This window comes from Thermobia domestica, chromosome 5, assembly GCF_964235325.1.
Source record: "Thermobia domestica chromosome 5, izTheDome1.hap1.1, whole genome shotgun sequence".
NCBI classification, from domain to species: Eukaryota; Metazoa; Arthropoda; class Insecta; order Zygentoma; family Lepismatidae; genus Thermobia; species Thermobia domestica.
In genome coordinates, this window is record NC_137458.1 from 220,075,699 (window position 1) to 220,094,087 (window position 18,389).

Sequence of the window (18,389 nt, forward strand, 5' to 3'; positions counted from 1 at the left end):
AAACCGTGAACTCGCGTGCTTAATTTTTATATCACTAGTTCTCACAATCTTCTGGGCAGGTTCTAAAAAATTTCCTCATCACTAGGAAGATCATTAAATGCAGATTTCGATACACTATATTTTATCGCGAAAAATGGGCCCTTATGTGCTGGGAGCATCTTATATCAATTTATTATATATAAGAAATTTTCAGGAACATCTGAAACGATTCCAAAAATTCTTTCGCAATTGAAAAGCCTGTCAAAAGCCACTAAAGATATACTATATTTTAACGCGGAAGATGAGATCTTGGGCACTGGAAGCGTCATTTTTGATTCATTAAATATAAGACATATACAAAAACTGCAGAACCGATTTCAAATATCGTCTTCATAACAAAGCTTGTCTAGTGCTAGTGGTGATACGGTATATTTTATCCTGTAAACTGGAACCTTGCTTTATAGCCATTACCAAAAAAATGCCATTACCAAATCGTACGTGTGGAATGCAATAAAATAGTAGAGAGACCACCTCGTGAATACCTTGAACGGGTGGCAAATTAAAATTTGACATGGGAAGTGGTATAACTCTTGGAATCGTTCGAAAGGACATTAAATGTCATGCAACTTTTAGAGGAAAAACTTTGTCATATCCTTTTCCATTTAGCCGGTAGAGGCGTTGTTGCAGACTTGTATCTGACTACCCATAGCTGGCCTTTAGCTCAGCTAATAATGCGCATAGAGCCGTCAAACAAACAATTGAACTACAAAATCGTATACGTAGACGTCAATAACAATAGTAGCGACACCAGTTGCGTTATAGTGAATACTTCCAACGGGGGTCATCTGCAGAATTTGACTTGGAAACAGGGGTTGGTTTTGCCCCCATTAAAACACGCGCACAATAGGAGAAACGTCGAGAGGAAACACGTTGTCATATTTCTTCCTCTATAACAGCACCACGATCGCATTACGAGGTCAAAGTGAGATTATGCGACGGTTTCGGCATACGAAACAAAAGGAAGTAAATACTGGCCTGAAACGAATGGGACGTGCAATTGTACACACGCAGATTCACACTGTGTAAGGGGTGATAACAATGGCGTCAGCAACAGACCACGACTGGGGGCGGGTACATACTGTAACAGTAAGCAGAGGTACATTTCCTGCAGTTGCATGAAGCTCTAAATAGGGAACTAATGACACACGCAATATTTGAAGAGAGTGTTTAAGTTATGACTGAGACAGAAGCGCAGTGGATGGGGAGAACTATGATGAGGGACAATGTATGATGCTATAACAAAACTGAACAAGAAACTATTGGTTGCAACGAAGAAAGACGAACCGAATGTGCTGTTGCCAATGCGTGGAACAAAACATGGGGACAGAAAGCTGAGGCGTTGCAATCAAGCTATTGGAGAAAGATGAGTAAAGAGCTAAAGAATCAGCTTACCTGCTGCGGAGTGTAGTCGAGGCCCCCTGGCTTTCCCAAATGTTCAAAGTGATGTACCAGAGCAGCAATACAGCGGTTTACTCGCTGTACGTAATTGTGAGCAATGACTTCCAACTCGGCTATGTTGATGGATCGGAATGCAGTTGTGCTGCCGTCTTGCATGTTGCGAATTGTAGTTGGTCGCTTGACATACATATGATCGTTAATTCGACCCCAGAAAAAAATAGTACATACAAGTAAGGTCGAGCAATCTCGGAGGAAACTGTGGATCGGAACCTCTTCCGATCCAGCGTTGCGAAAATAGAACATTTAGCTCTTCCCTACACATGTCAGCATTATGGGCTGGACAGTCATCCAATTGAAACCACAGCGTCTGACGTATATGGAGCGGTGCGTTTTCCAATAGCGGCTGTAGATGGTGTCACCAGAAATCACGAAACACTGCACCTGTTAAATGACTAGCAAAAAACTATGACCCAATGACCTGAGTCCCTACAATGCCACTTCACACATCAATGCGCCATCGGCGTTGCCGATTGACTTCTGTCTTCCAGTGAGGGTTCTCCGCTGCCCAGTAATGTGCATTGATTCTCACGCGATTGACCACCCAGTTGCAGAACAGAAGCCGTAAATTACACTACGCATCAGTTAGTTCTTGATGCAGAGAGAGGTGGTACGGGTGAAAATGTGATTTTCACACGATACGCAGGACAGAAACTTGACTGAGACCATGATGTCGTGCGATCTGCCGCGAACATACATGGGGAGTTACTGCAATAGCGGCAAGTACATCAATGGCAATGTCTTCATTTTGTACGACTATTCTCCGGAAACCATAGCGTCCACCCACGTTGCCTGTCTGCCGCAATCGTGCTACTAGTCTCAGCAGCAGATTTTGGGAAATAGCTTGTCGCTGTGGATAGCGTTCAGCGTATAATCGAACTGCAGCCATATAATTTCCCCGCTATTCCAATAAAATCACGAGCATTTGGAATGCCCCCAAATTCGTATACTGCATGAATGTTATTTACTACCGGCACTTCCTACCACAATCACTCAAACATCAACACAATCAAAGAGGTTTCACTGCTTGTGGATGTTTCGTATTCGTTCCGTCACGAGGTTTTAATGCACAGGGGTAGTAGCACTCAATGTACGACACCTTGTCCAGTACATGGACCACTTTAACTCACTGCAGAGGTTAATCACTCTCGGACTACATACGCTTGAGTTAGCTGTTTTCGCTACAGCATCGCTCATTTTGCCCTCTGTCTGACATAACAGGATTCACCTGTTCGGGGCCGCAAAGACTATGTCTTGAGCAAGGTCATGTACGTGTTAGCTACTGGATCTACATGAGTACCACCACACAATCACTGGCAACGATAAATAAGTGTGCTGTTCGGAACAACGACAAACAAGTCCACAACAGATGCTCACGGATTTGGAAGATAGTTCATATTGTATGTACACACACAAGATACATCGAGCGTCCACGTCATTGTGGATCTGGGCTACCCTTGGCTTAGGCCCCGAGTTAATCCTGCAAAGGCGTCGGTGGTTGTTTGCAGGGCATGGTTTTCAGGTACTCTCCCAGCATTCGCATGGTGTGACTGGAGACACCATCGCACCATCTGACTTTCATCTAGTAATGCGACCGTGTTGCTGCCACAGAGGAAAAATATGCCAACGTGTTTCTTCCATTCTGCGCTTGTTTCAATGGAGGCATAACCAACCCCTGTTTTCACGTCAAAGTTTGCAGATGACCACAGTTGGAGATATTCACAATACGCCAATGGTGTTGGTGTTATATTTAGTGCATTTTACACATATGATTTGGTAGTTCAATTGTTTGTTTGACGGCTCTATGTGCATTATTAGCTGAGATAAAGGCCAGCTATGGGTAGTCAGATACAAGTCTGCAACAACGCCTCTACCGGCTAATTGAGAAAGGATATGACAAAGTTTTTCCTCTAAAAGTTGCATGACATTTAATGTCCTTTCGAACGATTCCAAGAGTTATACCACTTTCCATGTCAAATTTTGAATTTGCCCTTCGTTCGAGGTATTCACGAGACGCCACTGGTCTCACCACTATCTTTACTGCATTCTACAAATACGATTTGGTAATGGAATTTTTTGTTTGATGGCTCTACGGGCAATATTAACTGCGATATAGGCATGGTACATTCTTATTGAATCACCCTGTATATATATATATATATATATATATATATATATATATATATATATATATATATATAAAAGAAATTATCAGAAACTACTGAACCGGTTTCAAAATTTCTTTCGTTGTTGGAAAAACATCTCGAGTGTCAGTGATGATACTCCACACTCTATCCCGGAAAATGAGCCTTCAGGTGCAATCTACAAGACATTATCAGAAACTATCACCATTAATTTCAAATTTTCTTTCACTGTTTGAAAGCATATTTAATGCCAGTGACGATACGGGATATAACTTATCTCGGCAAATTGTCCCTTGGGTGCTGGGGCGTCATTTTCTTCTTCATTATATGTATAAGAAATTTTAAGAATTGTTCAACCAATTTTACAAGTTATTCTCCGTTGGAAAGCTTCACTAATGCCAATGATAATACGCTATATTTTATACCAGAAATGTGTCCTTTAATGCAGCGGTGTCTTTTTTGGTTAACTATATGTAACCAAGTGCCAAAAACCACTGAACAGATTTTAAATATTCTTTCGGTTTTGGAAAGCTTTCCTAATGCCAGTAAAGATAACTTATATTCTATCCAGGAAAATGGGCACTCGGCGGCGTTTTTGTTTAAATATATTTAATAGAATTTTTCAGAATCGAAATTTTTCGTTTCAAGGGTTCTTTGTAGTTGGAAAGCATATTTAGCGCCAAAAATGATACTTTAAATTTAACCTTTATCCCAGAAAATGGGTGTTCAGGTCCTTGGAATGTCAGTTTTTGATTCATTAGATGTAAGACATTATCAGGAACTACACAACCGATTTCAAAATTTATATCGGTAGTACTAAGTGACTAAAAGGCTCCTTGTACGGCGTTGCGACTATAGTACACTAATGTTCTTGTCATGTAGTAGTTTTCTATATATTTCGCCGTTCCTGTACAGAAGCTTCCTAACTTCATGAGTTAAGGAGGACAACATTGTCAAAATAGACTTCGTTTCTTAAATTAAGTTTCTGCAAGGTAAATAATACAGATAAGAAAACAGAAATATTAATTCTAAGAAAAGGAACTTCTTAATAAATGTTCACTTAGCATCAGTAATTTTTGCGACAGTAAAGCCGTTCAACTATGTAGCCGAAATGACAGATAATACTCTATCATTAATAGTTCTGATAAATATATCCCCCTCTCTCTCTCTCCTTTCGTATCTCTCAGATTAAAATTAGCAAACCAGAGCACTGTTCTAATTTCAACAGATACATGTATTATTAAAAATGAAATGAAAGAATAATAACATAGATGAAAGAAGACTTAGAAGGAGATGGAGGTAGGAACGAATACATACACACGCGAAGAAAAATTGAAGCCGATTGAAGTCGGTTAGAGAGAGACACAGCACTAAGTATGAAAGGAAAAAAGGGAAAGAAGAAGATGAAGAAGCATAGATGAAATACGGAATCTAGACGTAGAAAAATGAATGTAACATTATAAACTTCCGTTTTCAGAAATCAAAACTCAATTATAGAGAAAAACCTTTGAATTTTGTTAGAAGATGGCTGAGCATTTAATTAAATCACGTTCAAAAAGAAAATAAATCTTAGTGGTCAAATTATATACCTAATTTGCAGTGAAATTGTAGCTTTCTGTTGCACATCTAAAATAGTTCTAAAGTGAACACACATGTTTTTTTTTTTTTTTGCCACATACAGTTTCAAATTCAATGGTCTTCATAGAGCATACAGATCTGTAACATATTATAGTAAATCCAAGTAGCGTATGTTGTATAATCCACTTAATACTACTAATACAATACCTAATTTACAGTGAAATTCTAGCTTTCTGTTGCACATCTAAAATAGTGTCTAAAGTGAACACACATGTTTTTTTTTTGCCACATACAGTTTCAAATTCAATAGTCTTCATAGACCATACAGATCTGTAATATATTATAGTAAATCCAAGTAGCGTTTGTTGTATAACCCACTCAATACTACTAATATAAACAGCGCAAACAAATGAATAAGTGCTATTTTTCTGCTAAATGCCTCTGAAAATTGTTTAGATATTTATGAAACAGCTTTTATTAGAAGTCCAAAAGTATCATAATCAAAGTAAATATGCAAAATTAAAAGTGGATACCCCATATAGAAGTAGCAGATTTTGTATATTTCGCATTGACAACAAAAACAAAACATATTCAAGTTAGTATGTTGAGATAAATTATAGGGAGGCGACGAATTTTAAGTCAAACCATTCTTGTGATGTAATTCGCTAGTTATCTCTGGAAATCTATTCCGAACATCTACTCTCAATTTCAACTGTGGCGAATATAACGTTCTAAGTCGCACAGATAGAATAAACACCACCGACCTGAAGTGGGTCACTGTGTCAGTCGGGTGAAGCGAGTTACGTTAAGGAGTGCCACACTGTTTGGGACTCAAACCGTAGTATTCTGGTTTTATGATTAAGACTCTTAACTCATAGGACAATGAACATGTTTTCTTTATTTCCTTCTGTGTATGCAGAATTGTGTTCAAAGTGACCAAGACTGCAAAAGTTATCTCTAGAGCAGTATGAAGACGATGTCTAAATTGCGGATTAATTAGATGTTACAGACTTGATCGAACGGTCAATTTAAGTCAATCCATTTACAGGCACGCTTCTGTTTGAACTAGGACTAGTCACAGAAAATTTATTCGGTTATACGTTGGAAAAGGCGTAAAACTAATATATATATATATATATATATATATATACATACACACTACACACACACACACACACACACACATATATATATATATATATATATATATATATATATATATATATATATATCACCATACTCATTTCCACTATTTCGCAGTGAAAGCCAAACTTCGACGTAGTAATTTAGTGAATGTGATAATAGGGATAACAAAGGGGTTATATTCGCAATTTTTCATATATATACAGAGAGATGAATTGAAATATGAAAGCTACGGATCGTTGCACTGAGTGGTAAAAACGCAAACACTCCTTACTAACATTCTTGCCAGTGATGCCTTGTATGTTCTCCAACTGCAAAAAGGTCTCTGTAACAATTAGTTTTTTGCGGAAAACTTTTACCTGGTGGGAGAATGGAACTTAAATTTTCCAGTTGGAAGTCCAGTACGATAACGATACACCACAGAATACTGAGCTATTACCTTGTTTATCAAATTGCGTAGTGTTATTTTCTAAGAACAACACCACGAAAAGTGTATACGTTATATCTCAGACGTTTCCTGAGCTATCCTGCTAAACCAGGTAGACTTTATTTGACTTTTCCAACCACCATTCGTAAATTCTCCCACGTGAAACAGGTGTTTGTTTACACATTCTTATGAATTGCATACTTATTATTTGAAGTCACTCTTCGAGTCTTCACAATCGATTTGTAAAAATAATAATGTCTTTAGCAGGATTGGAACCTTTATCTAGTAGCTGTAATATTCATAATTCGACCATACGATTTTTATTCATGGCCCAAAATACAAGACGTAGCATTTATCATTCTCTTTAATTAATAGGTGCGTTTCCCTTTAGTGATAGATTCCATGTTATTAAATAAAATGATGAAGACTTCGGGATTTATTGGCTGATTGTAAAAAATCTAAATTTGCACAATATTATTCAGGCAAATTTGTATTAGTCACAAGAAAAATGGTGCTATATATTATACAGTTGCTTTCGACAGAAGTAAAAAAATACTCGTATAACGAAATATCTTAGATTGGTTCAAAATGCACAATAAAATATAAAATAAAGCATTAAAAATTAATTAATCATTGTCTTCCCGAAAATGTCCTCTGGGATCTAATCAGTAACAGCTACTTGAGCGACTTCCAGGTTTTCGGCTGATAGTAACACCCCCTCTCCTCTGGTTTTACCAGTTTTGTTACAGTCCTTATCTTTACTGTACACTAGGTATCTGTTCTCAAAATATTCAGAACAAGAATAATGGCAAGATAGCCAAATCTCTGTTATTGCTACGATATCCTAATTATTTGACGAAATGTTAGCGAAAAACTCGCATGCTTTGTTCCTAAGCGATCTCGAATTCAAGCAAGACAAGAAAATTTTCATTTTTACGTTACTTATAATACAATTCCTGTCGGCGCGTGATACATCATTGCACTCACTTTAAGAAACTTTTCTCAAGGGAATTCTTTGTTTGTTAAAATATGTTATTTCCTCCTGGATGTGGTTGACCTCTCCGCTTTCAAACAACATTCCTCGTCTGTTGTTGTTTGAGGCATTTCTATTGTAGACACTAACTGAACACGCACTGATAATGATACATCAAACAGTTATTTACTGGACAGAAGTTGTAATTATTCTACGTATAAGTTTAAATCATTATCCCTTCATCTGAACAATTTATGCTACAATATTTCTAAAAACAGTTACATCACTGTAGATAATACTTTATCTATCAGGAAAAATGTTAATGCATTATGTACAACTACAACCTGCACGAAATATTTGTTGTAAGATTCAGGACGACTTCCTTCAGAATATCTAGCTGCAGATTTGTAGCAATTTTCATGATTGGTTCTCAATGTGAAGCAACGTTTTATCTCATATACTGTCATTCACAACCTTCTTCCTATCAACAGTATACTCCACACAATTAAATTGTATGTTTTCCATTACGTACGACATGTAGTCAATTTGGTGACACCACATTCATTTAAGAACATATCCGCCAGTTCGCTATATCTGGAACTTGCTGTGAAGTGTGAATTGCATTACTTGTCGCTGCAGTTTTGTTTCACTACCAAAGAACTTCTACCATTCCCATATTTCAGATATTATCTCATAAAAAAGCGCAACCCTTAGATTTGTTTGTATAGTAGGACAGTAGCATTTCTTACTCAATGCATGCATTGTAATTTACTTAGTTACAAGTATAATCAGAAACGAAGATGGAATCTGAAATTTCTTCATCGAAAATCATTGGTTGTAATCATTCTTCAAATGCTGGATGAACATTTTTAAAGTAGTAGGACTTTTCTTTTTTTGTGCATGTATTTTTATACACAGTTACAACAATTAGGTCTAGTTACTTATTTTCCGTTTCTACATTTTATTGGACATTTCTTTATATTGTAGCCAGTTATCCTTTATTGTTCTCCAACATCACTCTAAACCAATGTACAATTGAGTTTGGCACACCTGTGTAGTTCCTAATGTGTCAATAGATAGTAGAAGAGAGTTCACGCCTGGTGCATGATACGCCCCTTCGATCCCAGAAACTGCCATTAAAACTTGTGGTGGACAAACATCGTCTAAGTCAGTTTTCTCAGGGTACTTAGATTTCCTCTCACTTCCTTCACTCCACCATTTTGTTAATTACTATCACCATTTTTTAGCTGAATTGTGTGGCTGTAATCTAAAGAAAAGTCATCATTTGGGTTGATTTCTGTAAGAGACCTCCAGAAACTGTTTCTCATATGGATCCACCATCTGATAGAAATATACTGGCTCTGATTAAAACAATTGGTCAAATTCGTTAATTATAAATCTGCTACTTTCTGGTTCTATATTGAATTTTCATAATTGAGTAAGGTTGCAGGTTTTACTACAGCTTAGCGAAAATATTATTTAAAATGGATTCACGCCGAGGGCGTCTTCTTCCTTGAGCTCCTGTGTTCTTCCAATTTCTTAACTTCACTATTCCTTTCATTATTATGAGAACCAAATATCTTATTTTCGAAGCGATATCACAAGTGGATAACTTAAAAGAAATCGCGTAACAAGCAATCGAATACCAAGTGTGAAATAATTAGAGAGATCTAATAATGAATTATTACAAGTTTGTATCCATGTTTCTAAATGTCCTATATTAGAAAGTAATATTACAAAATTCCCAAAACCCTAACATGTATTCGTAAATTGTTTTGTTTAAGACAAGGAAGCAATATTCAACATATTTGTTTAGAAAAATAAAAACAGATAACGTGGGCGTCAGACAACAGTTACAAGAAGTTTTTGTATACGGAAATAACAAAGTAAGGCATTACATAAGGAGACATGAGCTAAGCTCTACCCTACAATCAGGAAACACCTGAATTCCTGAAAGAGGTTGTGCTGGTTGACTACGAAAAGCAAACCCGGGAGTTGGAATTAAGATTGCATAGTGAAAAAAGATTGATTGGAGATCATGAAAGCTAAAATATCGGCGAGTATAACATTTATTTACGGTGAGTATTTACAATGTTAGACGGTGATAATGGTTAAGGTTCTGCACAATTACGATTTAGTAGACTTTTATCATTAAGACGATTCGAATCCTGATAGCTTGTGGTGTAATGTTCCAAATATCCAAAAGAAATTGATTCTCTAATTTTTTATCCTAAGAAATTTTTATAATTTTTCCTTCACTTGTCTTAATACACGATGTTACAAATTTTAGATGAGCTAAGCTCTGACCCAAATCCTAAAATAGTTTCTAAATTACTAAGTTATTTCACTTTGAAATTTGTAGCACACGTTATGGTGGAAACATATAGTTTTATCGATTTATAGGTGAAATTAAGATTACAGAACAATATTAAATAAATAATAGTTATTTACCAAATATATTTCGGTATCGGAGCTCTTGCTAGTTTCATAGGGTACTCAAGTCGTACTAAATTAAATACACCATGCTTGATTCTGTAGCCTCGTGCATACGACAACGAATCGTATCACGCCTAGTTTAATTTATTTTGATAATAATATCAGTTTGTTAATTGATTAAAAGGGGTTTCGTATTTTATTCTCTCTAGCTCATAGTATACTGAAATTACAGACGTCAGCTGTTGTAATGCTCATAGTCTTGCAAGATTCATTTCCTTTTGTCGCTGAAAAAAAGGGCAATACACAGAGATTCATTTTGTTATATAAGAATTAGCTGCATTTATTTACATGCAAAATGTCACGATTACGAGACGTTGATATTCTGCAAAGAAAAACCCAAACTATGGCATTCTTACTCTGTGACAACGTGCAAGCTCACTTCATAGCACGATGCATATTCGCTGGCACTCCCCTGTTAGACTGTGTTTCATACACAACAGATTAGGACACAATTAATATTCTAGTTTAGTTTCTCGACGACTTCAGACTATTAGCAACATAATCACTATTAATGTTGATATCCTTTTGTTCTCTATGGTAAAGTCAGCACTGCAACAAAAATTGTTGTCATTCCTTTCCGAAACGGATGATATAAATGAGCGTTAGGAAGTGTTTACATCAGCGGACAAATATAACATTTAGCAAAAACTGTTTGAATGAGCACTGTATTATAGGACGACTTCTGTTCGGATGATGTTCTTAACATTACTCGAAAACATAAGGACTTCATAAAAAGCACGAACTACTCATAGAATGAGGACGTCCAACGTTAGGTACAACCATAGGTTTACTTCGGCTGCAAGCCTCTTTATCGCGACGCCATAGAAGGACTGGTGCGTTATTGAAAGAAATGCGTGAAAGTGGATTTTGACTAGAAATCATGTTCTAGAAATTAAGTTTAAATATCAAGAAAGACGATATTTCATTCAATTATGTTCACTATAATCTAATATCATTATCAAGAAACAAAACTTTCCCATCAAGAGGCCAACTTTGTATTATACTTATTATATTTATCATTTTTAAAATTTCATTATGTTTAGATACTGATGGCTAGTAATTTAACCATCTACCAACGGACGTTTTCACTCAAACAATACTGGAAGACAGAACTTCTTGCAACGTACTAAATAATCAACAAAATTTCATACACAGAACTAACTAAAGTAGGTTTATACAGATTTCACAATGATTTGATAAAATTGGCTCCATCTGCAACGTGCAAAAGAGCGGTCGGCCAGTAAGTGCTACAACACAGGACAACGATTAGTTAGTTGCGCAGGTATTTGTACAAAGTCCAAAAAATCAAGGAGAAGAGTTTATATTGAATTGGATATTTTCCTAAGTCTTTGTGCTATGTGATGCAAGGTTTCGGTTTCAAAACGTATCGGTCAAAATTGTTTCATGAATTATTGCATGGGGACATAAATCGACGGTTACAATACTGCAAGGTAGTGATGATCAACATATGGGTTAACAGACCCCACTACAATTGACATTTTGTTTTGGGATCTTCTCAAAGATAAAGTGTTTTCAAGGAAATCACACACTACTGACACCATACTAATTTCATAAGAGAGTTTCTCAAGAAAATACTGGCAATAGAAAACTCTGAGCCAAAACGTGTTAGAGTGTAGAATCCCGGCAGCAGGGATATGTGAATGATGAAGGCCGTGACTTTGGTAACCTCAGAGATTGTATTTGTTTGTAGTAAATATATCCTGATTATTACAGTGGTCAACAGAAAAAAAATCAGAGACAAAACTAACAAAGTCTTATTAATTATAGGATGCTGATAACGAATATAAATTAAGCTTTTGAAGATTGGTTCGGAGTTCAAAAATACGTTATCTGTTTATTTCAATAAACTACCACTGTTTGATGGTCAGCTTTATAGCTATCCTTATCGCTGACAAAGAAATATCGACAACTTCACGGTATCTTATTTGAGTGTTTTATCCGAAGGAAAGCTAAAGTCAGACCAAGGTCGACCCTGTCAAATATGTTATAGATTCCTCATCATCACTGATTCTGACTTAATAACCAACATGCCATATAAATTAAATGACCTTGTAAGGAACCAATAGTTTACAAAACGAGGTGCAATACTACTGGCATCCAGACGTAAGCAGTGGGGGCTCTTTCTGAAAATGCTGAATTATCCGTGTAAGGTACATGTCAGAAGTCCCAAGCTTCTACAATCCCAACAACTTCTATAGACAAAATAACAGCGATTGTCTGACGTTTTTCCTCGGTCTTAAAGCATTGGAATTTCGAGAAAAATATTAGTACTGAGAGTCAATAGATATATCTGTACTGTACTGCCATTGGTTTGAGCAAGAAGTGAATTTTTCGCCAATGAGTTAAAGACGGAGAAAATGCGGAAATTGAGAAAGGAGTGAATTTCCGGAATAAAATCATTTTTAAAAATATTTTTGTTAGTGTAGATAAAGCACTTATTACGCATTTTGAGCACAACATATCCAAAGTTAATTTAATGCATATAAATGTACCTGAGGCCACAATAACATTAGTAATTTTCTAATGGTCACTTTTTTATCCCGTGTGCAATCTAATGGTAGAGTATTGTGTATGTTATAATTTTGTTCCTTATAAGGTAGGGAATGAGAAAAGTGAAAGTGGGAATGAGAGATCCACAACTGGGAGGGGTAAGGGGTGGTGGAAAATTATGAGTTACCGCTCGCTTAACCCCTCATAACTACGTTCCTAACTATTCGATTTTATTTTCTTAAAAAGTAAGGTCTAAGTACATTCCACCCATTATGTTATTAGCACCTTTCACGTAAATGTATCCATTTGGTTAATTTTTAAAAGCATTTTTCCTAAGAAAAAACATTCTATTTGACAAAATAGTCATTTTGTATTATTTATTTATGCCAAATAGCTAAATTTATAAAATGAACATGAAATACGAATAACTTTTTACTTTCAAAATTGTTGTTATATAAATCGTAAGAAAAAACAGTATACAAAATCTAATATTTCACTCAACAGAAGCAATTAAATATTTTTTAATTATCATTACATATAATAATACAATTTATTATTAGGTTAATATTAATATTAATTCTGTCGATATTCATACGTATTTTAGAAATATGTTTTAATTGTTATTGAATAAGTATTCCACTCATGCATTTTCTAATTACATTAATTTTCTAAAAAAGTAAATGATACTATTCTTCTGGTGTGAATCCACACGTTAGTCATGGGGACAATCCGAAGTCGCCCTTCTTACTTCAACCTTCATAACAGGAATTATTCTCAAAATTTTAATATACACTACACTTATCTATCACACCATATTCAGTAAGTACAAAGAAAAAACAAGAAATGTTTAAAAAGGGGGGAAATACACCCACAAAAACTTCCTGATTTTTTTCCTTCACGTCACAAAGGCGTCTCGTGACATAACTTTTGGTAGTTCACTGCCGTTAGAAAATTATAATTGTAGAATTCTTTCACTATTCTAAATACCAAAAAGTTTATAAAACAGTGAAAGTAACCATATTGACTTGTGCCGAAAATTGCATATGTTCAAAGATATGGCGGTTCAAAATCGACAGAAAGCGAAATTTCAAGAGAACCCATTTGTCATTCGAGAGACTGTTGATGGTGGTCCTTCTCAGCGTAAAGGAAGTCATGTATACGCAATCCAAAAATGGATATTTCATTCATGTATAGTGGGTGTACAGATTATTTCCGGTAGGGTGAAATTCTTAGATATGCCACCAACCGAATTTTGAGATATGCTCTGACATTAAGACTGACCAAAAGCAGTGAAGCATTAAGCCTTGAAAACAGTGAACACGGAATACTTTTGTTACATGATGAGAGATACGGTCCCGGAAGTCCGTCGTTCGATTCTTGTGGATGTCACTTACATTCATTTATTTATTTTTTTCTTTCTTCAAGAATATTTGAAATGTAGCCTCAAGCTTCTTTGAAGCAATTTGTAATATTTTTCTGTTTCATTCAACTAGATGCAATGGCAGAAGTCCTTTACACTGCACATGTCTACACCTTGTTCCTTATCCTGCTTTTTTTCCCTTACTTGCTACTTTTCACATTTCACATCGTCATATGTTAGCTATATTTTGTTTTGTCACTTTGTTGAGTCAATATTCTGATATTGACTAACATGCCAGATAATGCTCTTTTTACTGAGTGAAGTGATTTATATCCGCAAACATAAACATTGTTTTATTGTGGAAATATTTATTTTCTACGTCATCAGCTATATTGGTGAGCTCACGTTGGACGATGTCACTTCCTGTGAAGTTGATTGAGGGTAATGTTTGTGGTATTGAACTTTGGAGGTTTTTGTCCTAAACCTTCTGGAACTTTCTATTTTACGTCAAGACAACGTGATTGTGGGTGTTCCCGAACAATTGAAGTTTTGCTACCTTTTATGGAGAGAAGAAGAAAAGGGGTTGGGTTTTGTAAGACCAGCCTTTGAATAAAACCACGAACACCGAGTTTGTCGAGGAAGTGGGAATAAGATTTTGACGGAGAAAACATCGTTAAACGACACGTCATGCAGCTACTTCGATACTTGAAGGTATTGTAATCAGCTGACATATTGAAGGAACTTTACATTTCAAACAATTGCAATCTTACAGATATAACATTCTAGTTTTCCTACCCAAATTCTGCTGCACCTTTTGAAATATGTATTTTGTGTACTTCATTTATTACTACAATATTAACCCTGTTAAAGCTACATCTCGAATTTAGTATCTTTTGCATTACATGAAAGAATCATACAATTTAATTATTCATGTTTCCAGCTTTTCATAAAAGCTGGTGGTGGAGACAACATCCACAATCTGTTGGGCAACGGTTTTCTTTCTGTATTAGGTTGCCTTCAGTGCATTCCGACTCTATGTACGGTGATGCAACACTTTGGTACGATGTCCGGAGTGTTACGTTTAGTCAGCAGTACGGTCTCTCGTACTCGGGAGATGCAGGATGCGATGTTTATTTTTTCACTCTTATAAGTGTAGAAAACGTTAAATATACAATGACGAAATAAATGTCATCACACGTTATTCTGAACATAAAGAAACATGGAGCTGCCTATTCCTAACACTTCCACCCTCCCTCCGAACCAAGGATGTCCATTGTTGTCAAGGTTTACCTCCTTCCTACTATGGGCACTTTTTGAAATCAGGGTATATCTGAAAACTCTATTGAAAACATACATGAGAATTACACTCTCTAGGGTATGCCCTCTACACCTATTGACAGTTGATGAAATATGAACTTTTGGATTGTATATGCGCAGCTTCCTTAGCGTTGATAACTACCATCATCCCTAGTTTCTGGAATTCGAATTGGGACCCATTAAAATTTAGCTTTTTCGCGATCACGGACAGCCGTAGCTCTGAAGGGATGCTGGTGGAGGGTAATGAGACCAACCACGCCTTTCTAACTCAGACAACAAAGGCTCCATGATGTTCAGAGGTGGTGATTGTGGAACCCAGGGGAAGAATGATAGCTTCTGGTCATGCTCCTCAAACCATGATTTCACCGTTTCTGTAGCATTTCACCAGCACCGTTTCTGCCAAATTCTCTTGTTAGATGCCATCGCCATCATGGAACAATATTTGGGACATGGGAAGAACCTAGCTCCCCAGAATGGTCTCATACGCCTTAGCATTCATCATTCCATGAAGAGCTTTGATCGACCTGAAGAAAACCACGATATCACTGTCCATACTCTAACAGAACCACCACATGCTTTACAGTTGGGAGCAGACAGTCTGTATCATAGGCCTTCGACGGTGTTTTCCATCCGTAAACACGACCGGTCGTTGGAAACAAGGTGAAGGTCGATTCATCGGACCACATTACGTGGTTCTACTGTTCATGAGTCCACGTCTTGTGGTCCTTGTACCACTTGATACGCCTCTTCGCATTTACTGCTGTGACCAGGGATTTGGCGAGTTCTGGAAGCACTTATACGATCTGTATACTTAAAAATCCCAAAAGTGATATTCCTGAAAAAAATTGTGTCGTTTTCAACTAAAAGTCAGCTCGATGGATCACGCATCCCTCCAATACAAGATACTCTGGGTCTGGCCATGAAAAGAATAAATTTTCAAGCCCTACTATGGTGTAAACCAATATTGTGAATCCCGAACTTACTGTGACTGACTTTGGTTGTACTGTTAATGCAAAAGGGTATTACAAGCCAGTAATGTGATATTCCTTGTGTACCTAAAAAACTTGTCTCAGCGGTGAATTTGAATTTTGGTTATGACATGGAAACCTACGCAGATAAGGAATCTGTGACTAGGATAATACGAAGGAAATAAACTCTTCTGAAATAAGAAGCCAGTGAGCACTATCATAATTCGACTAAGCAAATATATTCATTATGTGACTTCTTATTCTATCCTTTCGATAGCCTGTCCCTCCATTTTTCGACCTCCTGCAGATCGGCTCAACAATGTAAAATCAATGTAACCTGAATGAACGAAAATCAGGGAGTTTTTGTTTCTTTTGTCCCCGTTTTTAACCATTTCTTGGTTATTTTAGTGCTTTCTGAATATGTTGTCATAGTGTAGTGTAGTGTATATTAAAATAATGAGAAGAAGTAATGTTATGAAGGTTGAAGTAAGAAGGATAAATGAACTCAATGCTAATCCTTATTGAAATTTAATTAATCAATTAATCAATCTAATTTTGTGTTTTTACTATTATTATTGTTATACATTTTCTTCATTGTTAGAAGTGTTGGTATTTAATGCTATTTTATATATTTGGTCTAGGAATTAATTCGTGCGGGTGGACAAGAGATGGCGCAACGAACGGAGCGTCCCACAGTTCCGTGTATCCACACATGTGTTGCAAACCCCTGTCATCGCGTATCGTTCGTAGTATAGGGCAGTGGATTAAAGCGTCAACAACACCAGTTTGTAGTTAAGTGAACATGGCGCAATTTGTGCCTGATAAAGTGTTTTTGCGGGGTGTCCTGCTGCATTACTTTAACATGCAGAAAAGTGCGACTGAAAGTCATCGTATTTTGGTGGAAGTGTATGGTGACCATGCTCTAGCTGAGCGAACGTGTCAGAAGTGGTTTGCACGGTTTAGAAGTGGTGATTTCGGCTTGGCAGACCAAGAGCGAGCTGGACAGCCAAAAAAATTTCAAGACGAAGAATTGACAGCATTGCTCGAGCAGGATTCGTGTCAAACGCAGGAACAACTTGCAGCAGCATTAGGCGTTGACCAAACAACAGTCTCCAAACGCTTGAAAGCCATGGGAATGATTCAAAAGATGTCACATTGGGTTCCACATGAATTGAAAGACAGGGACGTTGAAAGACGAAAAACCATTTGCGAATTGCTGCTTCAACGACAGAGCAGAAAGGGGTTTCTGCATCGAATTATTACGGGTGATGAGAAGTGGATCCATTACGAGAACCCTAAACGAAAAAAGGCCTGGGTGAAACAAGGTGAACCAGGTCCATCACAACCAAAACGAGATATTCACTGTGCAAAGGTTATGCTGTGCATATGGTGGGATATGAAAGGTGTGGTGTACTATGAGCTGCTGCAACCGGGTGAAACTATGAATGGAGAACGTTATCGACGACAATTAATGCGTTTGAAGCAAGCTCTGGCCAGAACACGACCAGAATGGGAGAACAGACATGATAAACTTATTGTTCAACATGATAACGCTCGTCCACATGTCGCAAAACCGGTCAAAACCTATTTAGAAAATGTCGGATGGGAAGTTTTACCCCACCCGCCGTATTCACCAGACGTTGCTCCTTCGGACTACTACTTGTTCGATTGCATGAACAACGATTTGATTGGACAGCGGTTTACTTCTTCAGAAGATATCGAAACATGGGTCTCTGACTGGATCGCTTCCAAGGATGAGGACTTCTTTCGCCACGGAATCCGTACATTGCCTGACAGATGGGCGAAAGTGGTGGCTAGCGATGGACAATATTTTTCTTAAGGTATTTATGTATTTTGTGTTTGTACTACAGCTTCAATGTGTGCGTACCAACCGCACGAATTAATTCCTAGACCAAATATATTTTCTATTGTTACTATAGTTTATATTTATTGTTATATATTTTTATTGTGGTATATG